The 26,936-nt window shown below is 32.1% G+C and overlaps 1 protein-coding gene and 1 non-coding gene across 2 annotated transcripts in view; both read left to right on the forward strand.

Annotated features, from left to right (window-relative positions):
* The window catches only part of CDH12 (cadherin 12), a 1,029,254-nt gene that overhangs the window by 458,320 nt on the left and 543,998 nt on the right, over positions 1–26,936 (forward strand). The gene's annotated exons all lie outside the window — the stretch shown is intronic.
* On the forward strand, positions 3,351–3,513 carry LOC126002336 (U1 spliceosomal RNA). Its single transcript, XR_007493075.1, has one exon. It is a non-coding gene; the product is annotated as a U1 spliceosomal RNA (small nuclear RNA).

Below are 26,936 nucleotides of genomic sequence, written 5' to 3' on the forward strand. Positions count from 1 at the left end.
GATCTCTGTTTTCAAAACAGCAAATTCTTCTGTATATCTGATAGGCACATTCAAATATGAAAAATGAATGTACACCAAAATCTAAATAAAAGTAGGAAGTCAATGAACTTTTGTTATATATGCAACATGAAAAACCTATAAATTGAAATCTGCCTGAGGCCCTAGAACATTTCTGAAATGTTTATCTTAAACCAAACTCAGTGGTGTGTTTCATTTCAGACAATACAATTCAATTCTGAATCTAAAGGCAAATAATATAAGACTTGTGCAATGTTTGCAGGAACACAGAATGAGGAAATATGTATTAGAAGCATACTTTAACTAATATGCCATGCCGAAATTGATTGACCCTGATTCTTGATGTTTCCTTGCTAAGTCCTCTTCTCTCCCAACACCTTATGTTCCCAGCACCTCAATTAGATCAGTTAAAGGTTGCAGCAAAGTTAGTGCAGAAATGGCAAGCAAAGCTATTGAAGCAAAGGATAAGTTTGATACTGTTACCAACATTATTTCCTTCACATTATCCTCTAGTAGGCATTCACCTGTTCTGGATGTACTAGGCATTAAAAAGTTTTGTTTAGCAGTCAGCATCAATTACAAATAACCACAGGATATTTTCTGAGTTAACATAAAATGTTCGTGTCATCTTTTTTCTCCTGCTAGTACCATAGTTTAAACTATATATATATATATATATATATATATATATATATATATATATATATATATATATATATATTCCATTTAACTGTAACAAACTGGCAGTATAATGATTTTGGAATGATTTTCCTGGTGTGTGGCCTGGCTAAAAATAACAGCTACAGGGGATTGTGGAGTTCTGATACTTCAATTAATTTTGAAAATAGTTATGCTGGATTTCTTTAAGAAAAGTGATTTTCTCCATGGAGAGTTAATTAATTCAGCCAGCTAACTTTACATTATTCACTCATAGAACTTTATTGTATTTTTCTGATGTTTTGACATTTATTGTTATGTGTCATATGTTTATTCACTCAAAGTACTCTTCACTTAAGCAGTATAAGTAAGTATTTTAAAAATATGATATGTGATTACACTTGTGAAATATAAAATTTAGACATCTAAAAGTTATTTTATAATAACATTGACAGTCTCTATTGACAAATTGCTTCCTAAATATTACAAACCAATAGTCAGTGAAAAATGATACATCAAATTATTTTACTAAAGCATTCATACCCATCAGCTAGATCTAATTTCAGAGTTATTTGAAGACATATTATTTGTTTCACTGTTTTCCAAGAAAAATATTCTCATTAATAAGAAAACAATTATTTAAAACTCCAAATTGCATAATATACCCATAGTAAATTAGTAATTTTTATTCTATTATACTGGTGAAAGAAAAACTAAATATAACTAAATAGCAAAAGCTCAGCTATGGTGATGTAAATGTTTCTGTTTTGAAGTTGAAAAAACTCAGTCACAATCTGATTAAATTAAATCAGTCCGTGTTTTAGAATGTTATGTAATGCATATGTATTTATAAAGTAATATGTATATTTTCTTTCTCTCTTTGACTATTCATATTGGTGTTAGTGTGGAAAAATAGGATATTGAATGCATTTTATTTACCTCATTTCTTTGATATTAATCATCCCTTTTGGCCAATATATATTTTGTTCAAATTCTATCCAAAGATCACATTAAATTTAAATCTGGCAATCGGACAACCAACGATTATAGAGTAGTATGATGATGATAAAGTAAATAATGTTTTTTATGTAGGTAAATCAATGAGAGGATTTATTCACTTAAATTTTTAATAAACACTGACTTAGACATTTTCCTAGATATCAAGATGACCAATTCACCTCAGGTCCTGCCTTATGACTATTTTACAACTATGGCTCATTGAGTTTATACATATTTTAATGTTGATTTTGCTCAACTTAGCCTTCTACCAATGTTGCCTTGCCACTTCCTGTTTGTAAATTGCTACCTACAAAAACTCCCATGTGAATTCCCAACCATTGCAGGTTCATTATAAATCTATCCTGAACTAGGTAAAAAATTTCCCTGGAGAGACAAAAATTTATATTTTGAATCAAAACTCTTTCTATTACATATGATTTACAAACATTTTTGATTACATGTTAACCCCTTATACTACTGCATCATTAAACTCTAGTATTTCTTTATCTTCTTAGAAAATACAAACTTTCAATTATTTTCTTCTTTTTTTGTATCCCTTTCTTTTATCTCTCTTATGCAGAGCGGAATTATCTTAAGAGAAATGTATTGAATTCGAGGCCAGAGAGGTGAAGCAGAGCGGTAAGGCGTCTGCCTTGCCAGTGTTAGCCTAATATAGACCACGGTTAGATCCCACCATGTCCCATATTGTCTCCCAAGTCAGAAGTAATTTCTGAGCGCATAGCCAGGAGTAACTACTGAGTACTGAGTGCCACCGGGTGTGCCCCCCCAAAAAATATAGAATTGTATGCTTCTTATTTGTTTAGCACATGGCATAAAGCCATGCATGCTCATATTTTATGCTTGTTTTGAATTAATTTCAGGACTTAATATACATAAGTTGGTATCACTTTTAATGCCTGTTGTTCAGATCAAGACATCTACAACTTTGTGAGATAAAGAAAATATAGAGAAACATGAAAGTAAATCCTTTAAAAAGTCAGAGAATAAAAAATCACTACTTATAGCTAATAAAAACTATTTTATTGGCAGATGATGAGGAGTGTGCTAAGAAATATTTTAGTTACTTTGTCTTATATAATATTTTTAGGGATAAAGTTTACTGAGCTTGCTTATGAGATATATGAGTATTGGTTTCTGTATAGTTTTTCAACAGTGTTTTTAATTTCCTAAACCTACATTATAGTTTAGGAATTACAATTGTGAGGTTAATGTTTCACTGTTGGATTACTCAAATAGCAAATTGGTATCATTATAGTCTGTATGTGTCCCTGAAATTTCTATGTTTAATAAGTTATACTATCTGTAATCGAAGTTCTAAATGTAAAAATGGTAGTATATGGAGGTAAAGCCTTGGGGAATATATTTGGATAAGATCATAAGGGTGATATTCTCCATATGAATTTAGTTTTTTAAGGATATAATTTCTAGAGCTTTCTTTCTTCCCTGAGATGTCAGAGAAGACTATCAACTGTGAGACAGGAATGCTACCTTCCTCAGGAATTTTCCTCAGAAACCAACTTGGCATAATCTTTTTAGTAAAATGATCAAAAGAGCTCCCAGAACTCAGAAAGGTCAATTTTGTGTTTTATTCTAGTGACTTCATGGTATGTTTTAAAATAAGAAACACTCAGGTTAAATTAGAAAACAAGTTTTCTATACTTACCTGGCAGGGGAGATACCATGATCACAAAGGTGGTTTCCCCAGGGCGAGGCTCACCCATTGCACTCCGGGTGTGCTGACCCCTGCGATTTCCCCAAATGTGGAAAACTGACTGCATAATTTGTGGTAGTGGGGGACTGCGTTCACGCTCTCCCCTTGGAAAAAAAAAAAAAGAAAGAAAACAAGTTTTCTTATTCTTCATTTTCCCCAAGCACTGTAAAATTTTAGTGCTTTTTAAATAATCTCAATATTTAATGACTAGCTGTGTGAATGATCTTTTAGAGAAGAATAAATTCCTCAGAATTTTATTAAATATCACAAATACTTTCACATTCTACCTACATAAAAGTCCAGTTGGCAAATAGACTTAGGGTTGTAGTAATTCTGAGTTCAGAGTGTCTTACATGAACTAATATTTATTTTTTTGTCTTGTTTTGTTTTGAGGATATAAACGACTGATAATCAGATATTATTCCTGGCTTTTGCCCAGAAATCGCTCCTGACATGCTTTGGGACCATATGGGATATTGGAGATCTGACCAGGGTTAGGTTTGGGTTGCTGCATACAAAGCAAATGCCCTACCTGCTTTGGTCTCAGAACTACCTTTTAAAAACATTTTTCCCCAAAATTAAATAGACTTGGAAAACAAATGTTGAATAAGGCCAACTTCTTTCTCTTAGGTGCATGTTTATAAGTATTAAATTTTGTTTCACTTATTTATAAATAAAATGTTACTAAATTATTGAAACTAATGACACTATAGTTGGTCAGTGATATATAAGACAGATCATTGATCTTAAATTGTCAACTTCTCTTATGTCAAGATCTTTTTTGTCTTTTTGCTTTCAGTATTGAGAAAAATACTTATTAATGTATGTAGCTATAGATACATATATATGTATCAGTATATACACATACATAATGATTGAAAAGATAGCTGATGTACTAACAAGAAAAGAGTTTAATATTTTGATTTTTCCATTGCACAATAACAATACAATAAGATAAGATAAACAATGATAATATGTTCAAAGCACATATTTCATGAAATATGCAATATATTATGAAGGAAAAAATGCTCTTTCTATAACGTTATCATTTTTGACAAGATAGAATATGCATTTCTCAATTTTAATTATGTTTGTGGGGCTGAATTAGTTTGAATTGTCCTCAACCATTTTATCTTCTGCATATGCTTTATATAAAAAACACACGTCTTTTTTCTAAACATAAAAAGGTATTTATCTATTTTACCTGACAATAATAAACATCCAATTCTCAATATACTGTGACATTGTTTGTTATATCAGTTAATACTAGAGACTCTAGTAGCAACCAAGGCATTTACTTCAATCCATTTAACATTTTTTAATTTTAAAAAATTCTATTCTGCATTGGCATCATTCTCTCATGCAATTATTAAAACGAGGCTCTTTTAGTATTAAATCTTTTTGTTGTGGCTATCCTAATTATTTTTGGATTATATTTTCTTTCATTTAAAATTCTGATAAGGAAATTCTGTAAAAAGCTTATAAACCTTACAGGATTTTTTTTACATTAGTTTAAAAATAGTTGTCTACTGTCCACTTAAATAAAAATATAGGTTTAAGTAAACACTAAATGTCAGAAATAATTGACAGTAGCTGCAAGAATAAATATTACACTCATCACTCATGGGAATATCCAACCTACACAGATTGTAATTCTGTTGTTATTTATTTATTTATTTATTTATTTATTTATTTATTTATTTATTTGTCTCCACTGTGCCCACTCTAGGCATACTGAAATTATCATGGTTTCAGTTTGTTTCTTTCAAATGATCTAAAAGATTTGACTGATCTCTTTATCTCTAACTACACATGAATGCAGATAAAATAAAAGGACCATTCACCAAATCTTATAATTATTCATATTACAATGACAATTTATCTTTACTAAAATTGTTTTCTTTATTTTTGTTGTTTTTGATATATTTCTCTCCTGGAAGCAATTTTATCACACTGTAAGTACTGTTATCAGCTTTTAAATAATGTTCAAATTCAAATAATATCTAAAAATGCTTAGTTACACAGATGCATATTAGAGCAACCGTTTATCCAAAATTTTTAATTTTTCACAAGTTAGTTGCTAATTATTGCACCAGTTACATTTTTAATCATATTAGAACTAATGGTACTTTTCACAGCTGACAGTAATGTATTTTCCTCCTCAAAATATCATAGATAAAGCTATTATGTTTTTATTAATTTATAAATACATAGTTTAAGTGATCAAATTTAAGCATGTCTTTGGGCTTAGAGATTCCATCTAAAATAAATTAGTACTGCATATATTAGTGTTTATATTTATCCATGCTTGTGATTTTTTGTTCATCACCAATTTAAAATATGAACATTATATAATATTTTAATAAGCAGTGTGCCAATATATTTAGAGATTTCTAAATACACATTTAAAATATTTAAAATTCAGACATATACATATATATTTTTTAATTTTATATGTATAAATACTGGTAAATGTCTTCACAAATGTCATTACCATGATGTTTGGATGTAAATGGGATAAAATATTTACTGCAGTTAAAATGATGATACAGTTTCAAATAATCATTATTATTTGAAAGTATATCTTTCAATATCTTTAAATATTATCTTACTAGATGAAACATATTTGCACATATACTAAATTTATGTATATATTTCCCAAACAGACAATATTTGTAGAAAATAAAGATAGTATTATTCATCTATATTAAGGAAAGGTATGGATTTAACATTCAACTATAGATTTTTATTCTTTTTCCTTTTTGTTGGGTGGAAGTGGTTAATCTATACAAGGTGATTCTTGGAGCCAACCTAAAACTGATTATTCCAGTTATGTCCTGCAGGCTCTAAGTTTAAAATAACAGAGAAAAAGATGTTCAGGGTCAAAGAAATAATAGCACTTGGAAATGTAACACTAAAATTGAACTTGTTCATTTTATTTATATATGTAAATGTATTACCTAACAAATATAAATGTTTTGTTTGTTTGAAAACCTAGGTAAATGGGGTTGATATATGATAGATAATATAATAGATTAATACTTCATTTGTTGCTGTGAATCTGAAATTTGAATGAATCTAACATTTACCAATCTGAGAACAATTTAATTGTAAATGAAGTCCTGAACTACTCCAGAAATCAAACTAGATGATTAAATAAAATCCTACTTATATACCAAAACCTAGTGTAAATTCAATTGCCATTCAGTTGGTGCACAGGTATATAGCACCATACATATAGGTAGGTAGCTTTGTATGTAGCTACACTAGGTTGTTCTTTGAATATATATATACATATATATGTATATATATGTATATATATACATATATATTATTTAGATTGTAGAGAGGAATAATGAGATATATGGACACTAAAGAGATGATAGATAGGTAGATAGGTAGATAGATAGATAGATAGATAGATAGATAGATAGATAGATAGATAGATAGATAGATAGATGATTATTGGCTATACCAGCAGGAGCTCATGGATCCTGGTACAATTTAAGAGAAAATATTTAATGCTAAAGGCTCGAATAAAATTGGTCATGTGAAAAGCAAGTACCTAAATCCATGCACTTTCTCCCTGACCATAGCAAATTTTCATGATAGCTCTTTGGTGGTTTTTAATTCATAAGAATTATTAAGCCTATATTCATAGAATCGTTTTATGTGATGTTTTATTTCCTTCTAAATGATACTAACATAAGCAAAGATTTAAAAATACATGGTTTTATCAGAAAATTTTAAGGACAGTTATATTTAGTCCTTAATACTGTCACTCCAAAATGTATGAGATAGCACAGATTGTCTTAATCTTGTTAAGTTAACACATGCAGTATTTAAATGGTTTTTGTTTGTATGTGATTATTCTTAATTTAATAATTTATTTTTTAATTTTTCACCATGCTGGAAGTCTAACTGAACATGAGAGTTGTTATTATTTTGTATTTGGTTAACTTCATACCAAAGAAATGACCAATTATGTGCTTATTTAAAGTTGACCAATAGCACCACTTATGCTATGATAATCTGATAAATAGATAGACGTATCCAGAGCAAAAAAAGTATTCATTACTATATGTAGAGCCAGTCATAAATTTTATAATGTATTCATACATAATTGTTTGCCTCTTAAACCACAGAGTTATGCATGCATGCATAAGTTTTATTTGTTAGTATAAGATTGTGTTTGTTGCTGGATTTACTCCAAAACCCAAGGGCATTAGTTGAGTTAAAAATAAATTTTTACATACTCATTATAAAATATAGAAATATATAGTAAAATAAATACTCTATTTTTAATGAAATGGTTGGATGGATTTATAGAGGGGAAGAAAAATCAAATCTCGTTGTTTATTATCTTTTAATTGCTATTATCAGGACTTTAGAACATCAGGATTGTTCCTAGGTGACAATTTTTTTTCCATAGAAGCAATCTATGTTCTGATTTTCAGTTGCTAGAGCACATTAATTTAAGAGTATTATTACAGGATAATGAGGGAATCCCCCTTGACAGTAAATTGCCCACACAAAAGGGGATGATGTTACCAAGTTGTTTCTACTTTGAACGCTAATTTCTTTAAAAAGTCATTACCATGTTCAAATAGAGCAGACTTTTAATATCATTTACAACAAAGAAATTAATCATACTCAAAATAAATTCCCAGCTATAAATCGTTAGTCTCTTTATAGGTCTTATGTGGCCATTGAAAGACAGTATGATATATGGATTGTAAAAGGGCAATTAGACCAAGAAGTCTACGGTGTAAGTCCTGGCTCCGCTGGACCCAGATGGTTCAATATATTCAGTTAAATATTCTATACATTAGCCCCACCTTTTTTGTAAATCGAGATGCTATTAACTAATGATATGTCATAAAATAATTCAAATTAGTGAAAATACTTTAAAATTTATGAACACTTACTAATAGTTCATCATTTTAATTAGCTTAAAATTATAGTGGGAAGATATATTTTTAAATACCTTTAATAGTTATCTATAAATGTTTCTTATTTCCTCCAATCCTGTGTATCTAAAAGTGTTGCCGTAGTAATTTTTTAAATATTTTATTGAATAAACATGAAATTAAAAGTTACAAAGTTGTTCATTATTTAGTTTCAGTTTTATGATATTTGAGAATCCATCCCTTCTCCAGTGTCCAATTTTCTCTACCAATATCCCAACTTTCTTTACCCTCCTCCAGCATGCATATATGGCAAAGGATTTTGATTTGTTTCAGGTATGTAATAACATTATTCATCTCTTTTTTATCATTTTTATTGCGACCAACGTGAATTACAAGTCTTCACATTATATTTAAGGTACATAGTGACAGTGACTTACGGCCATTACCACCAACAGTGTTGTCCTCCCTCCACCCCTGTTCCCAGCATGCATCCGTTACCTTCCCGCTTTTGCCCCCTGGATTGCTAGTGTAACAGGTCCTCTTTGTGTATAGTTAGTTGTAGATTGGGGGGGTCTTGATTATGTTTTCAGTGTCTTTGGGTTTGGTGTTTAGGTCTGATCATTTTTTTATTATTTCCAATCAAATTTCAAGCGACTATTTGCTCCTAGTATCATCCATTTTTTCCCCTTAATTCATGAGGCAAAACAAGATGATTCAAGTTCTGTGGTTCTGTTGGAAAAACAAAACAAAAACAACCAGCAAAAGCAAAAAACACAATGATAAAAAAAACACAGCAAAACAAAAATAACAAGAAAGAAAAAAATATAAAAGGGAAGGGAAAGAAAAAAAGCAGGGAGGGCTAGTGTAGCAAGGTTTTTTTTTTGGGGGGGGGTTGTTTTTGAATAGGCACAGTTATGTATTGGGGATATTAGAAAGGGAATTCCCTTGGTCTATGAGATATAGGGTTTCTCCACTCCTGAAGCATATTGTCATGGGAACTACTACAGGCTCCGAACATGCTCACTATCGAAACCCAAGGCCTTTTTATGGTGCCAAGAGACGTTCTGCTCAGTTGTAGCTGACAGAAGCAGTCCTTCTGTCATTAGAAATCTTGGTATTTGCAAGGATCCTAGGAGAAAGTCTAGGTCAACACCCCTCCCCCCCGGAGGGAGTTCCCAATACTGCTCTAGCAAAAAATTGCACCAGGTTGATTAAGACACCAGGTTGATAAGAAAAAAGCAACAACTTGATGTAAGAGCAGGTTGCCCTACCTCATCACCTAACACTAAAGTGAAACCAGAAGACACTCTGTACTTTTATCTGCACAAAACCCAAGATTACTAACTACACCTGCAACTGAGCAGAACTCTTCCTGCGACCAATAAGTAAGACCCTAGTCTAGGCTAGGGCCTAGGATTTGTACAGAAAACAAGATCTCTAATTCCATAGGTCTGACTTTGATTACCGTTACTGAACAGAAGAACATATGGAACCATAAGGAAAGATTCTATACTAGGCTTCATTCTAGGATCTGTGCAAAAACCAGGATCACTAATTACAGAAGATTGACTACAAAAACCAGGACAGATCAGAATTTATAGAACCATAAACAACATTACTCATCTCTTTCAGAATTTCTTCTGCCAAATTTCATCTTTCCCTATGTCCCAGAGACCATTGTCCAACTTTGATGCTGACACCCAGACCCCTTTGAAGTTTGCAAATTAATAATCTTTCCTGCTATAAGAAGTTGTCATTTAATATAATAAACTGGGCCAGAGTGATAGCACAGCGGTAGGGTTGCACGGCAGATCTTGGATGGACCTGGATTCGTTCCCCAATGTCCAATATGGTCCACCAAGCCAGGAGTGATTTCTGAACTCATTGCCAAGAATAACCCCTGAGCGTCATTGGGTGTGGCCCCAAAACTAAAAAAAAAAATTAATAAAAAACAAACTTCTGTAAAAGTATTTGCCTCATAAGTACCTCATGCGTTTATTTTAAGCATTCAAATATAACAGCACCTTTTCCCAAGTTCTGTAACAAAGCTTTATTTTCATATTTTTGTGAAGGTTGTTAATAGGAGAAGTTACACCAGTGAATAGTTGACTTATTTTGTACAAGAATGCCTGAAATTTTTATCATAGTCAACGTCTTGGGTTCCAGTTTATTTGTATTGAAACCCTTGAAAACTTTTTAAATTGTTTTATTATATTTATTTTCATTTTAAATTATCTACTCCCTCAGCAATTCCACAATATATTTAAATTTGAAGTCTGCTCTGAATGCCTGAATACAGTATGGGTCCTCTCCAAGAATAGAATTAATTTAGAATTTTAAATTAAAAATGTAATTGAATTTAATTTTTAGTTTTGTCGACTTTCTGATCATGTCTCCTTCTAGTGATTCTGTATGCATCTGTCTTACAAGTTTGTTCTCCTACTCCTGTACCTTGAATCCCCATTTATGTGATCTTACTTGTAGCTCCTTAAAATACCATATGGCCTCTGGTTAAGAAATAGAGGACAGTGCTCACATTATGAGTATAACAAATTTCAGCACTATCCAAATGAATTTCTATACTAATTTATTTTTATGGAAGAATTGGTCCTGGATAGAGATTTCAGTGTCCTCAACATTCCAACATCATTCACATTTGTATAAAACAAAGAAACTAACCTAACTAATGGTAAATTGTGTGTACCATATGTGTACCATTCATCTGCATCTCAGAAATACCTATAATTGAAATGTATTTGATCAAGTTAGGTTGTTAATAATAAGTGGATATTTTAGGCATGTAATATACAAAATGGAAAAATAAAGGTACAAATTGATGAATCAGAAACAAAAATGATAAAGATTTTAGAGTATAATTTTTGAGAATCAATGTGAATTTCTTCTGTGTATCCTTAGATTAAAAATTAACTAAAATAGTATCCACAAGCTTGGAAGATGTCTCTTTAGTAATACATAGCACCTATGCCTGAAAATATTAAGATATACTAAAATCTTTATTTTTCTAAGAAAATCAACATTATTGCTTGGATATATCATAAGAGCAGGAGGAAAGTAATTTGGAGGGATATTGACTACATCTGGAAGTGCTCCAGTCCAGTTTGATGAACATGGGTTGCTCATGGCAATGCTCAGAGAACTGTGCTGTGCCAATGATGTGTTTTAACCCCTGTGTCACCTCCCTGACAAAAGTAAAACCTCAGTTTTACCATACTGTTTTAAAAAATGTATACTATATGAGATTTTAAGCAACTAGGTAGGTAATATATTCATATTAGAATATGCATTTGCTCTTAGAAAATTTGATTGTTAAATACAAAAATATATCTTACCATACAGATTATAACAAACTATTCCAGATTTTGTGGCAAAATTCAGTGTATTTTAAACTATTGTAATAATGTGTAGAAGTATTTGTATCAGTGCATAGAAAATTGTTCCTAGAAACATATTTTTCATTTCATAATATTTTCAAAGATTTTTCAAAAAATTATGGTAGTTTTGTTTCTCTAGAACAAGAATCCAACTTATCGCTAATTAGATATACAGTACTGCTGAAACACACATGGTTGATATATTTGAATACTATTTCTTTTTTTTAGTTATTTCCTGTGTTTACACAATAGAAATGTTATAATTTGAAGAAATTTTAGAAGACCATCTTTCACAACCAACTTCGGCAATGCCACTAACAGCATAAATTCTGTGGTTTGCAAAGTTAATTTTGAGCAGCTACTTAATTTTATGTTAACATCAATATTATAAAACTAAATTTCTTGATCTACTGCTAGAATTTTTAATCTAATCCTCAGTAATTCTGCTACTGGTTCTGCCTCTAGATATATCAACTCAACTATTTTCAAATGTCTGTCAGTAACTATTTTAGTAATTTGTATAAAATTCAGACAGTGAAGGGACTAAGAAAATATATTATTCTGTAGCAGATCACATGACAATTTAAGATAGCACCACCTCCAGAGTTTCTATTCATCTCCACAGAGAGGCAGATGGCACACTATTCTTTTAGTGACACATACTAACCATTAATGGGACCCAGAACTTGATTTTATTTCTCAGCTCTTGGTGAAGAAATCTGTGGGTAGATTTATAACCTTGTCTTCTATCAACTACTTTTTCTCGCATTGGTATTCTTTTCAGGCTCATAAAGTCAGCCAGTCAGCAGGCTAATACTGTCAGATTTAAACTTCTTCTTTTCACTGTAATAGCATTGCTTCCAGAAACCACTGCTATATGTCTACATTTGAGTCCTTTTTCATCTATTTGTGAAATATATATGTATGTGTGTATGTATGTATGTATGTATGTATGTATACACACACTCTTTTACAATTTTCAGCACTAACTGGCAACACATAAAAAGAAAAAAAACAAGAGTCAGAAATATTATATGAAAAGAGGAAATGTGACTATAATTGCAGACTACTGAGTAGCAATAGAAAAGTCAATATTTTTGATAGTAAATGCAATGTATAAAATAACAGAGCTTTGGGCCTGGAGAGATAGCACAACGGCGTTTGCCTTGCAAGCAGCTGATCCAGAACCAAAAGTGGTTGGTTCGAATCCCGGTGTCCCATATGGTCCCCCGTGCCTGCCAGGAGCTATTTCTGAGCAGACAGCCAGGAGTAACCCCTGAGCACCGCCGGGTGTGGCCCAAGAACAAAACAAAACAAAACAAAATAACAGAGCTTTGTGAAAACTTAAAAGGAGAACTAGACATATCTAAAGAAAAATCAGCACTTCCTACAGCATTGGGGAAAATAAATCCCATGCTGAAGAAAATAATTATAGCAAGAATTCATTACTGCTTAAAGTTTATCTGCCTAAAACTCATTGTCTTGAGTATATCATATTTTTAGATAATTTTTTAGCATAAATGATAGCCAAAATTTCTTTTGAGACTACCTACATAGGGAAAATCCAATCCTCCTTTGCCTAAATTTCATCACTCTAGCATGTAATGGGAATCTCTAAAGCAATTTATGTAGATAATTCAATTACAAACAATTAGTTTTAAATTGGATTTAACAATAATTCACAATATTTTGGTTTCATGTCTTGATTAAAAACCTAGTCAATTTTCTGTCTGTGTCTTGATTTTCAAATTGTAGCAACTGTGAATCACAATGATTGAATATAAAAATATGAGGATAACAAAATATTTAGATAAAATTAATATACATACTTTCCTAATCGTAAGTAAACATCAAATTTACATTTAGCCATAATACTATTATGTATAACAACTATATGGTTTCCCATTTAAAAATTATTTAAATGTTTAAATTTAATTATTCAAATTTTTGACTTACTTTAATATCTTCTATTTATTAGTTTCTTTCCTAGGATAGATGTCTTATTATGAACAGTTGTAGAGTAAATTATTTATGCTAAAAATAAAACAGGTTTATTATCTAAAACCATGTTTTAGTTAATGTAATGAGTTACTGACTTAAAAATTCTTAGGAATATGAATTTTCCACCATAATACTAACCATAGTACTACATGCCAGTAAGAATGCAAAGTTTAGAGATGCAAAAGCGTATTTGAGGAGGAACAATTCAGCGATCTTCTCTACAAAAACAGAAGCAAGGTGAGAGTTAAAAAGATAAAGATTCAAAAGAAATATTTTGCTAGAAAATCATATTGACTTTATATTAAACTGGGATAAGGAAATGAAATTATATATAAAATATCATACTGATTAAGAGAGATATCACTGAAAACTGAATAAAGGCAACAAACAAACTAAAACTGAGATGTGATGTGTATGTCAGATTATAATATATTGGTTATATATTTATAGAGATGCATTTATTATAGACTTTACCTACAACATCTTTCTATTAATGTTATCTAGAATTGTTTGCACATAATACTGTCCAGAGTATCAAATCTGACATTTGCTTATTACCTGCTGTTCGCCAGGCTCCATGCTAACTGGATTCTCTGCAATGCCATAATGAATAGTTAAGGCACTGGAGATATGTTTTTGTTCTGAAAATGTAAAGTATTAGGTGTTAAATATAAATCTATTATAGTAAAATGTCTAGAAATATGTGTTAAATAATGTGTTATTGTATATCATTATTATTATGCATTTTATAGATTGATAATTATTTAAGGTCACATAGCAAATTATAGTGTAATAATTTGATGCCATAAAAATCTGCTTTGCAGTATGAGTTGCTGTCTCTGTTTTGGGATGCCTAGAAAAATTATTATGAACAATCATTCCAATGTATTCAAGTATTCCAATCTATTCCCAAACTATATATTTCCATGAAAAGACAGATCTTAGAATTCATTTAAAATAGTGAAATACTCTTCAGTAAAAGAAAATTTAAAGCTTGTTTATTCTAATCAAATGAATGTTACACTAACTTAATTCAGCAAATCAAACAGCTTCCCGTTTCAAAATAATTAAGTTTGTTTTCATCATTGTCTGAAAATGGGAATAATTTAGTCTTTCAGTTTCATACAGTATTTTTTACTTCCTTTTGATTTTTTTCAATTGTGATGACATTGGTTTACCTAGCACTACAATATCATGACTACAGTTTCGTGCCTTTTAAAGAACATTATGGATAAAACTGCAGAGTTCAAGGAGTAGAGCTCATGTTTTGTGTGTGATTGTGTGATTGTGTGTGTGTGTGTGTGTGTGTGTGTGTGTGTGTGTGTGTGTGTGTGTGTGTGTGTGTGTGTGAAGGCCCGAAGGCTTCTCTAGCAATGCATGGTCAGCTTCTGCACCATTCCAAAGAACCACCAGATGTGGTCCAAACACAACTATATGCGGTCCTAGAGGATCCCCATATCACAAGGCTCACTCAGCACTTGTACTTATTCCCTGGACCCCATTCCATGAGGTGCCAACTAACAACATACATATTGTTCTTTATTAATGTTGCACTTTACTAATATAATAGTCTTTTAAACTTTCTCACTTCATATCCTCCCTCTTTTCTCTTCTGTAACTTCAAATTGCCTCTGGATTTTAGTGCTTGCTTCTATTTGATTTTGTTTGCTCTCTTTGGTTTTTCTTCCTGAGTCTTCTTGGGAAAGCATGGAACCTCTTTTTTTTTTTCTTTCTGTGACTTAATTCACTTTATATTGTTGTTTTTAATTTTATTCAATGTTATTGTTGCTTTTTATTTTATTTTTTTGCAAAAAACAAGATTTCTTTTCTATTGTTGTTAGATCTGAGTAGTACCCCAATACATAGATAGAATTACATGAACTTATTAGTTGTGGGACACTTGAATGCTTTTCATTTCTCAGCTGCTATAGGCAGGTCTACTGTGAATATAGGTATGCAGTTATTTTCCAAATTAGTGAGATTTATCTCTTAGAAGATACCTATGAGTATTTACTGAGTAATACATCATATCATAATATCATATAATATGCAATGTCATATGATGTCATATGGCATGATATTTACTTAATGGTATAATAGATTTATTAAGCAACTGTTGAGTATTCTCCATAAAAATTCTACCAATTTACATCCTCACTAATAATAATAGTAATAATTATAACAATAATAATATGTGATGGTTTTTACATAGCAACATTGCCCCCCAAATTACATTTTCCGATTTTCTGACATTTTCTTTTTTTTAGTTTTTGGGCCATATCTGGTGGTGTTCAGAGATTACTCCTGGCTCTCTGCTCAAAAATCGCACCTGGCAATTTTGGGGGACCATAGGGATACCAGGTATCGAACCAAGGTTTTTTCTGGGTCAGCCACATTCAAGGCAAAATTCTGCCACTGTGCTTTCTCCATGGCCCGAGTTTCTGCTCTTTTTGATTTAGGCCATTCTCACAGATGTGAGGATTACAAACTCCTCACAGTGACTCAAAATTTTATAACAACAAGTGATAAATATTTTTGTCATTTTTTTCTCTGGAGTATTATCTGTCAAGCCTTTCCAATTTTTATTGTATTTTACTTACTTTTACTTGTTGATGTTTTGAATGCTTTATTATTATGGCTTTACAATATATTTTTTGTTGTGATTTAATTTCCTACCTGTTGAAATTGTGACTTTCTGGACCCCTTTAACAAAAAAGTTATGTAAAATATAATTTTTGTTTTTGTTTCTTGGGGGGTGCTACACCCGGTGATGCTCAGGGGTTACTCCTGGCTATGCGTTCAGAAATCACTCCTGGCTTGGGGGACCATATGGGATGCCGGGGGATTGAACCATGGTCTGTACTAGGCTTGTCCTGCCGGCAAGGCAGACACCTTACTGCTCTGAGACACCACTCTGGCCCCTAAAGTATCATTTTTTAAATTTATTTTATTAAATTTGTTTTATGGTATTCTATGTCCAAGTCCATCTTGAGTATAGTGTGTCTGTTTGTATGTGTTTGAACACACTGATAATGATCTAAATATTTGACTGTTTCATATTTCCAGCATCATTTGTTGAAGATACTCTTATTGAGAGATCCATTTACACTAATGAAAAAGCAACAGATATAGAATGATTTAGTGAATTAATAAACAATAAAAGGATCCTTATACACTGCTGGTAGGAATGTAATAACTTCTATGGAAATCAGTGAATCAGTGTAGAGGTTTCTCTTCAATCCACTTCAGAAATTGTCAGGCTTAAAATAAATTGAAAAAACATTCTTAGCAGAATGTCCAGTCAGCTCATTGCATCCAGTTGATATAGTATCTATCTACTCCTCTCATTTCATTTGTCCTCTCTCTCTCACTCATTCTCTCTCTCTCTCATTCTCTCTCTCTCAGAGGTAGTTTTTGAAACCTATAATATTGGTGACAAACTTTATTGCACAGACATACTTTCCCAATAGTAACAGTTTTTAAATTTTCTTCTTCACTAGGAGGATCTGTATGTAAGATTCAATTATGATTATTGAAACATCCCAGAGGAACATCAAATAAGCACTCAGGGAGATTGCTTAACTTAATTTCATAATCTCCACCTCAGAAAAGCTTAATATACATTTATTTTTAAAACTATTTCATTACAAATGACATAATAATAGGAAGTTTAAAGCTTTAGTATACTTTCATTGTGATTGACTATAGTAATAATCAGTTTACATTACAAATAATAATAATTATATATATATATCTTTTTTTTCTCGTTTTTTGGGCCACACCCGGCAGCACTCAAGGGTTACTCCTGGCTCTACACTCAGAAATTGCTCCTGACAGGCTTGGGGGGCCATATGGGATGCCGGAATTCGAACCACTGTCCTTTTGCATGCTATCTCTCCAGCCCCATATATCTTAACATTTGTGTGCAACATGGCTTTAACTAGATATATAGTAAACCATATAACTTCACAACTATTGTGTAGCTAAAGTGAATATAAAATTCACTTTATCAATGAGGAAATTCCATCTGAAACTGCTTTTCTGTATTAGTTAATAAAAAAACTAATAGCAACAGGGAATTCAGATCCTATACTTTATCTTTCCTTTCTTCTCTCTTTTTCTTTCCTCTTCAATCTGTTTATTCTCCTCTCCTTAAAACATTTCGTTGATGTGAAGTACACATACTCTATTCTGAAGACTATACCATTTAAAAGCATTATTGATACAAAAAAAAAAGAGACACTTTAAAGAATTTTGAGTTTTTCAGTGACCTTTCTCAGCAGGCTTTACTATGTGAATAAATTCCTTGAAAACAAGCTCTTACATAACTTTCAACTCTGAAACGATGTCAAGAGCCTGCACAGTGAGTGTCATGTTTTGTGCTCAACTTCCATGAGATGCTTCATCAATTCTTGGGTTTAACATCTTTATAAAAGATTGTTTTGATTTATCTTTTATTTATTTATTTATTTATTTTTGATTACTAAATCTTATACTCTGTGGCTTCGGGATTGCATTATATTATTTTCATTTGAAAGGGCACATTTATGACTTGTTGTTTATGGGCCACATTCAGTAACACTTAGGCATTAGTCCTTGCTCTGTACTTGGAAGTTCTCCTGGCAGCCTTGAGGGACCATATAGGATGCTGGGGATTAAACCCAGGTTGATTGCGGGCAAGGCAAATGCCCGACCTTCTATGCTATCTCTCCAATCCTATTTTAACATTACTATCACAAGTTTCAGTGATGTTCTCTCTCAAATTTTCTTAGAGGATAGATGCTGTTGGTTTAAAATTGCAATACTGAGAGCTAGTCAGTAAAATATATATAGATATAGATATAGATATATATATGTTATTAAAGAAATAAAGTTTGAAAGTAAAACAGAATTAAAGCATTTTTGAAGTAAGATGGTTAAGGTTAATGTAATTTCAAATAAATATCTAGCTATATGTTATTTAATTGTAAGTAATAATTTATGACACTTATGCCGATTTTTTTGTTGTTGTTGTTTTTTTGGGCCACACCCGGCGGTGCTCAGGGGTTACTCCTGGCTGTCTGCTCAGAAATAGCTCCTGGCAGGCACGGGGACACCGTGTGGGACACCGGAATTTGAACCAACCACCTTTGGTCCTGAATCGGCTGCTTGCAAGGCAAACACCACTGTGCTATCTCTTCGGGCCCGCCAATTTTTTTAAATTTTGATCGTCAATATTTTTAAATAACTTTATTGTGAACAACGTGAATTACAAATCTTTCATAGTAATATTTAAGGTACAAAGTAACATTGAATCAGAGGCATTCCCACCACCAGTATTGTCTTCCCTCCTTCTCTGTACCCAGCATGTACCCTATATCCTCCTCCTTTGCCCTTTGGACTGCTAGTTTAATTGGTCCCCTCTGTGTATAGCTTGTTGCAGATTGGGTATTGATTCTGTTGTCATTTAACTTTGGGTTTGGTTTTTAAGTTTGATAATTTTTTATTTCTACTCGATGTTCATATGACTGTTTGGTCCTTGTGCCATCCATTTCTTTCCCTCAAATTATGAGGCAGAACAAGATGATTCAAGTTATATGGTTCTGTTAAAAAAAAAAAAAGAAAGGAAAAAAAAACCCAAAGGCGTCTGTCTAGAGGTTATAAATATCAATTTAAAAGATGAAAGGGAAAAAGAATAAAAACGTAATAAAACAAAAACAAAACAAACAAAACCAGCAACTATAGAGAAGCACCATAGCAACAAAGGCAACCAAACAACAACTACAAAAACAAAAAAAGAAAGGGGGGAGGAGGGCTGATGTGGCAAGTTTAAGTTTTTGTGCTTCTCCTCCTCCTCCTCTTCTTCCTCTTCCTCCTCCCCCCTCTTCCTCACCTTCCTCCTCTTCTATCTCCTCCTCTTCTTTCTCCTCCTCCTCCTCCTCCTCCTCCTCCTCCTCCTCCTCCTCCTCCTCCTCCTCCTTCTTCTTCTTCTTCTTCTTCTTCTTCTTCTTCTCCTCCTCCTCCTCCTCCTCCTCTTCCTCCTCCTCATAGGTATCATAGGTACAGTAAGTATTGGGGAAATTAGATATAGAATTTCTTTGACCTAAGACCACCATTTACAGAAGACTGACTACAACAACAGTGATTAAACAGAACTTCTAGAGCTTTAAAGACTCTATCCTATGCTTCATCCAATGACCTGTGCAAATACCAATATTTTTAGTTAAAGAGGCCTTATTTTTTTTATTGTGACTGAAGTTCATTTACACAGAATTATTTACGATACATAGTGACAATGAATGAAGGGCATTCCCACCACCAATGTTATCCTCTCTCCACTCTTGTTCCCAGCATGTCTCCCACATCTCCCTCCTTTACCCCCCAGAATCCTACTGAAAATGGTCTCCGCCTTATAGCTTGTTATATGTTGGGTATCTATTCTGTTTGGTGTTCCAGTCTGGTCATATTTTAATTTACACTACATGTTCATATGACTGGTCCTGGTATCATTCTTTCCCCCCCTCAATTTATGGGGTTGAATGATTCAAATTATGCTATTCTGTTGGAGGTAAAAAGGTTAAGGAATAGAGGAGAAAAAATTTGGTTTCAACTACTAAAAATAAAAAATAAATAAAATAAAAAAATCACCGAATAATATCCACAAAAATGGAAAAGAAAGAAAAAAGTGGAAGAAAAAGGAGAAGGAAAATAATATCAAAAAGCAAACAAAAAAATAAAACAAAACACCAGAAAAAGTGCTGCAATGGCAGGGTTTGTGTTACCCCACCTATTTATTTATTTATTTACTTATTTATTTATTTATTTTTTTGTATAGGCACAGCAAGTATTGGGGAAGGAAGGAAATTCCCGTGGCCTAAGAGATTCAGGGTTTCTCCGCTCTTGAAGCATAGCATCATGGGAACAACCACTGGCTCCATACCTTCTTATTGCCATATCCCAGGGTGGTTTTTTTTTTTTTTTTTTTGTGATGTCTGGAACCTTTCTTCTCTGTTGCGGATGAGAAAATAAGGCCACTATAGCAAGCAATCTTGGTATTTGCTCAGGTCCTAGGACAGGGCCTAGGATAGAGTCTTTAAGGTTCTAAAGTTACTGTTTCAAAATTGTTGGTTTGTTCAGTTTTCTGTGTCATGTGCTCCATGTTTTTGCTCGTTCCCAAAGCTGAAGTGTAGGGAATTATGGTTCCAAAGGTTCTGCTTAGTCTCTGTTGTCAGAATTGGGCAAGAGGCCTGATTTTATCATCCACAACTGAGTGGAAACTTTCCTGGCAGCATAAAAGACCTTGGGGTGTGAAAATGAGAATATACGGAGCCTGTAGTTATTCCCATGACAGTATGCTTCAAGAATAGAGAAATGCTGTATCACTTAGGCCAATCTTTTTTAAGGAGAGCATCATGAAAACTACTAGTTTCACAGTCATTTTTGTATACAATTTATATTCTATATGTACTATTTAATTACTCTAGTTGTATTTTTAATAACCACACATGTACTATTATCAATGTTAATTCCAAAAATAAAGAAAAATTAATTCATCGTAATAGGGTGAATTAAAATGTAATCTTACCCAAATGTAGTCTATACATAAAACTATAGTTATTAGTGTAATTTTTATGAATAAAGCGTCTTTTATTTTTATATTTATTAAAACTAAATAATATACCTACCATTTGCATAACCTAATTACTTGAAATCAGATTAATTATATAATGTGTAGTTGACGAAAATCTGGTTTTAAACATGGTGTCTTAGATTTTTGAAATTGTGACTCCTCACTTTCCTCTAAATTAGAACTATAGACATCATTAAAAACTTGTAAGTCTACTTTCCCCATCAAATTCAAGAGGACTAACTTGATAAATATAAGACAGGAAAGGTTTAATTTAATAGACTTAGAAAAAGTAAGAAAGTATAAGTGGTATATGCTCTAATTGACAGCAAGTTCAATTTAGTCAGTTGCATAAAAAGGATGGGGAAAAAACCTGAAATAATTTGTGTTTTATTAATAAAAGATTGTCAGAATAAGGATGACCTATAATTGTTGCACTGTCTTCAGCACATTAGTTAATGTTAGAGAATTTATTTCACCCACAGGCTCCAAGAGTGTACTCTCCATCTCCTGGGGTTAACATACCAGACACCTAGTTCCATTTCCAGCTTCCAGAGATCATCCCTCACCCCTAGAGCATCCACTCAGCCATTTTTGGGTCCATCCTTCAACTTGTGGTATCCACCCTCTAACCCAGAGGTGCATTTTTCAGCCCCCATGCCTTAATGCTGAAGCCCTGCTGCCCTTCATGGACCCAGGAAACATTCCGGTCCCTCTTACTCCTGCCAACTGGAGCCTCAACTTTCTTGCAGCCTGTGCCACTACTTCCCCTTCCCATGCAAGGTCGATGCTTTGTACAGAGGGGTCAGCCTGTGGGCCAACAATATCCCCCAACAATACAATTAGTGTGGAGCTGGTTGTTAGGCTTAATATCTTGGATTGATTTTTATTTGTCTTGTTTTCTGTTCTCTCTCTATTCTTTCTCTCTTTTTATTTCTCTATTTTTTGCTTCCTTTCTATTTAGTTTTTGCTAACTTTAACTGTAATGTCATTACCAATTTTGAAATCCTATCATTGAGAAATATTTGTCATCTTGAGGAAAAAGCAAATTGATATTTTGTTTATTTTGAGTTAGCATTCAGGGTTATAGGGTTACTCTAGCTTTTGTCACAGGGATCTCTCCTGACGCAGTTCTGGGGAGCATATAGAGTAGGGGGAAGCACACTCTGTTGGGTCATATGCAACATAAGCATCCGATTTGCTTTATTGTCTCTCTGGCCATATAGTAAGACATTTTATGACTTATTTAAGTTGTTTTTCAATAATATCACATGGACAACATGAAGTAATCTGAAATTTGATGTATACATTACATACATGAACACACATATCTGATCTACCTGGTGTTAGGAAACCAGAGCAATATCACTTTGTAAATTGTTTGAAACTAAGATTAATAATATGAAGGACTCTTCTTTATTTTCATATAGTACATTATGCCAAAGACAAAATAGACTTGGAAAGACTATGTTTCTTTTTTTCTCTGTTGACTACTGAACTAGTTGACAAATGAAATTAAAATATAGTTAATTCCTACAAAGTGAAGGCCATATATATACATACATACATACACACACATATATATATATACACGTGTAGGTATAAAATGAATAGTTTATCCCCACTTAGAAAATGAGAAATTCTACTCTCTACATATTCATATACATTGATTAGTGCTCCCATGTCTGTTAACATTAATTTCTTCTCATTTTTAGTTCTGTGACATTCATTAAGGCAAATCACATTGGCTATCAGCAGTTAGCTGTTTTATGTTCTATTCTTTTAAGATTGTGTCTTTAAAAATTGGGGAGGAAAAAGTTACTGTGAAAACACTCCTTAGGAGGAAACTATGAGTTGATTTTCTTCTGATTATAAGCTGCTGTGTGCTGTGGATAGCATTTATGAGGATCATGAGTCTTTCATATAAGTCTAGTGTATATCTCTCTTAGTCACTCATTGTGTAATTCATTCACCTAAGTTCCAGATTTTATATATTTTTTTATTTTGGGGCCACACCTGGCAGCGTTCAGGGTTACTGCCCCTTGCCCTCAAATCACTCCTTGCAGGCTCAGGGGATCCTGGGATGCCAGGGATAGAAGCAGGGTTTGTCCCTCGTCTGCTGTGTGCAAGGCAAATGCCATATCACTCCGGTCCCAAAATTCCAGATTTCTAAGGTGCATTATTTGATTGTGTTTATATGTTGATATATCTGTGGAAAGATTGATGCTCATAATTCTACTAAAGCACCATCTTTGTCCAGAGTCTGTGAAGAATTTCATGTGATTTTAATTGTCTTCAGTGTATAAAATTAATTTAATGGCATGCTTACATATATGTATAAAGCTGTCCATATATAGTTATTTTGCTGTAATTCTCCTATGCTAGCATAGTTGCTGAATCTGCATCAATGTTTACTTAGGTGGTTATAATATAAATATATTCTATCTTAAAATTCCATGATCAATTAAAGCAATTTAAATTGTATGATAAAATGAACAACCAAATTAATGGCAGTAATATTTTCTTTAGGTTACTAAGTACCTTGAGGCTAGCTTTCTTTACAATTGATCCTTTTTGAAATTAGTGTGAATGTATGTCTTTTCATTTTGGGGGGAGGTAAATTAGAAATAATTCATTAAAAAGTTTTATATAAAATAGTTAAATTTTGTATAGTGTAGGCACCTTTAAATGAATATTAAACTATTATAAAAAAACTAAATTTACTTTAGTTTCTTAATAATCATTAAATATTATATGAAAACTTTATTTATGAGTGAAATATGTTTAATATCAAGATTTGGGGCCTATTTTTGCTTCCAAAATGGCAAATTATTTAAGTAGTTTCTTTTGGAATCTCTCTCAAAATACTAGAATTGTATTTTCTCTAAGAATAGTAGCATAATGTTACTCTTTTTTTTTAATACTTTCAAACTATTTCTTAAGTGATTTTGTTTCCTTTTGGGCAGGGCCACACATGGTAACACTCAGGGGTTACTCCTGGGTATGTGCTCAGAAATTGTTCTTGGCTTGGGGGACCATATGGGATGCTGGGGATTGAACCCTGGTCTGTACTGGGACAGCCACATGCAAGCAAATGCCATAGTGCTGTGCTATCGCTCTGGCCCCTGTGGTTTTTATTTTAAATATTTTATTTAAACATTTAAATAGAAAGTTGTTAATAGTATTTTACTTTATAGAGCTAGTAGTTCATGATTGAGTTACAGTGACACAATGTACAACAACCTTCACCAGTGTATATCTCTCAACACCAATGTCAAAATTTCCCTCTCATTTTCCTTGATGCCCTCTTACCTCCCACCCACTCTTCCATGCCTGCTTCGCAAGAATGCATTTTTCTTCTCTTTCTTTCTCTCTCTTCATCTTTGCCTTTCTTCTTTTTTTGACACTCTGGTTTGCAATACTGTTAATGAAGGTGTTCAATACATCTCACTTTCATAATTGATCCTAGTCTACTTTGCATTCACCACCTTTTGTAGTAAGCTTCCTACTATGGATAGGTCCTCCTAATTCTCATCTCTACTAACTCTGAATATCATCCCCACATTGTTTTTTAATTTTCCTTTTATCCCATAGATTAGTCTATTTTATCCCTCTTTCTATGACTCATTTCGTTCACATAATAATCTTTAATAACATCTATGGATAAACAAATTTTATGATTTTATTTTTTCTTAATGGCTGCATAGTTTTCCATTGTGTAGATATACCATCTTTTCTTTAGCAACTTACCTCTTGTCAGGCATCTGGATTTCTTTCAGATTCTTAGTATTGTGATAGTGCTGTGATGCACATAGGAGGACAGAGTGCATTTTTGTATTAAATGATTTCTTATATTTTGTCTTTCTCAAAAACATTTCTGTAGATATTTTCAAGAATAAAGTGTTTAAGTTTATTATGGATTTAAATTCAGTAGATAGTACTTTGTGAATAAAATTAATTTAGAACCTATCCCATGGTAAATTAAAAGAGTAACACTAGATAACTGTCAAGTTTTACTTGCTGGAATTTAGTTCTAAAATGTATTTTTAGTCAGTACTTCTCTGGGCCATATGAATTTTCATCATTACTTATTTTCATTAAAAATGTTCATTTAGTGTTTATGTATTAGTTTTGGCGTGTATTATAATTTCTTTTTAACTGATTTCTGAGATTTTTAAATCTTTTTTATACAATTTTATTCTGATTATTATAGATGTAAACACTTCCATTTTAGGAAAACTCATAGTATTATAATCCGCACTTTACCCAACCATTTTCAAACATCTAGGGAACAAAAAGAATAAAGTTTTACTGAATTCAATAGAATATGTTCCAACATATTTTTGGATATATATATTTCAGGATAAAGAAAAATTAATTAATAATTAAAACATCATACAAATATCTTATATAATGTATATCTTGCCACTGTTATATATCAGTTCTGATTGACATATGATTTAATATTGTGTTGAATAATTTTCTTCTTTCCTCTTCTCAACTCCCAGTCCCTGGCTTAATATTAAATTATCTTTCTCTGTTAAATGAAACAATTCAGAGGAGACAGCATTAGGGCATATAAAGTCTTCTGATTCTTTAATTGCATGATTCTGCTAAAAGCTTTGATTGAGTCCTTTTGAAAATAACTTACAGAAAAAATTTTGGTAGATAAGGGTAAAAGCAACACTATTTCAAAAAAATCCTGTTGAAGTAGCAGTTTCTTTGTACTGCTTAGGATATTTAGTTCCTCTTTAGCCTTCAAATATACCTGTACTTTTTGCTTAGCTAAGTGAGCCTCAATGAGATGAGCATGTCATCATTATTAATAAGAAGTCAAAAGCCTTCTCTTTGAGAATATGTAACCAGGGCTTTTAATATGAGTTCATTATGAAAATCACATTTGTTTGTTTGGCTTATCTTTGTACAATATCTTAAAAAGGGTAACATAGTCCTCTACACCAAATGTTTGTATCATACCTTGTATACTTTTAATGTGCTACTCTAAATTATATCTACTTTTCATTTCAGTAATCACTTAAATCAACAGTCTACATTATAAATTTGGTTATTCTTAATATTGAAAGGTTTTCATTCTATTTTATAAAAAGATCATTTTTCCTATTGAAAAATTAAGCATTTAAAAGGTACAAAATTCAATATCATGTCCACAAAGTTTATTCACAATGATCAATATATTTTTTTCTGTAAAACAGCTACCCTGCAGCATTACAGAATCAAGATCTAAGCTTAACTTTAAATGAAATATACCATTTATATTTCAATTATAAAGAGACAAAAATTCACTGTTATGACCACAGCAAATTAACAGTAGTAGTTTTCTTCAAAATAATAGGCATTATTCTTGAATATTCCAGATTGTTGAGAAGTATAAGTGCAAAGGATACAGCAATTTGAGATTGAAGAGTTATTGATATTTGATGTTTGTATCTCTAAATTTAAATTATCTTAGAAAATTTCATAAGACTACTATAGATAATATAGTTATGTGAAAATAGCCATTAAAAGTCTTCACTAATGTGAGTAAAAGAGCAATAAGAAAATAAATACTGTAAAATGGCTAGTCTTTGAAAACTTTTGTGTTATGAAACTCACTGAAGCTG

Source organism: Suncus etruscus, chromosome 2 (assembly GCF_024139225.1).
Source record: "Suncus etruscus isolate mSunEtr1 chromosome 2, mSunEtr1.pri.cur, whole genome shotgun sequence".
In the NCBI taxonomy this organism is placed as follows: domain Eukaryota; kingdom Metazoa; phylum Chordata; class Mammalia; order Eulipotyphla; family Soricidae; genus Suncus; species Suncus etruscus.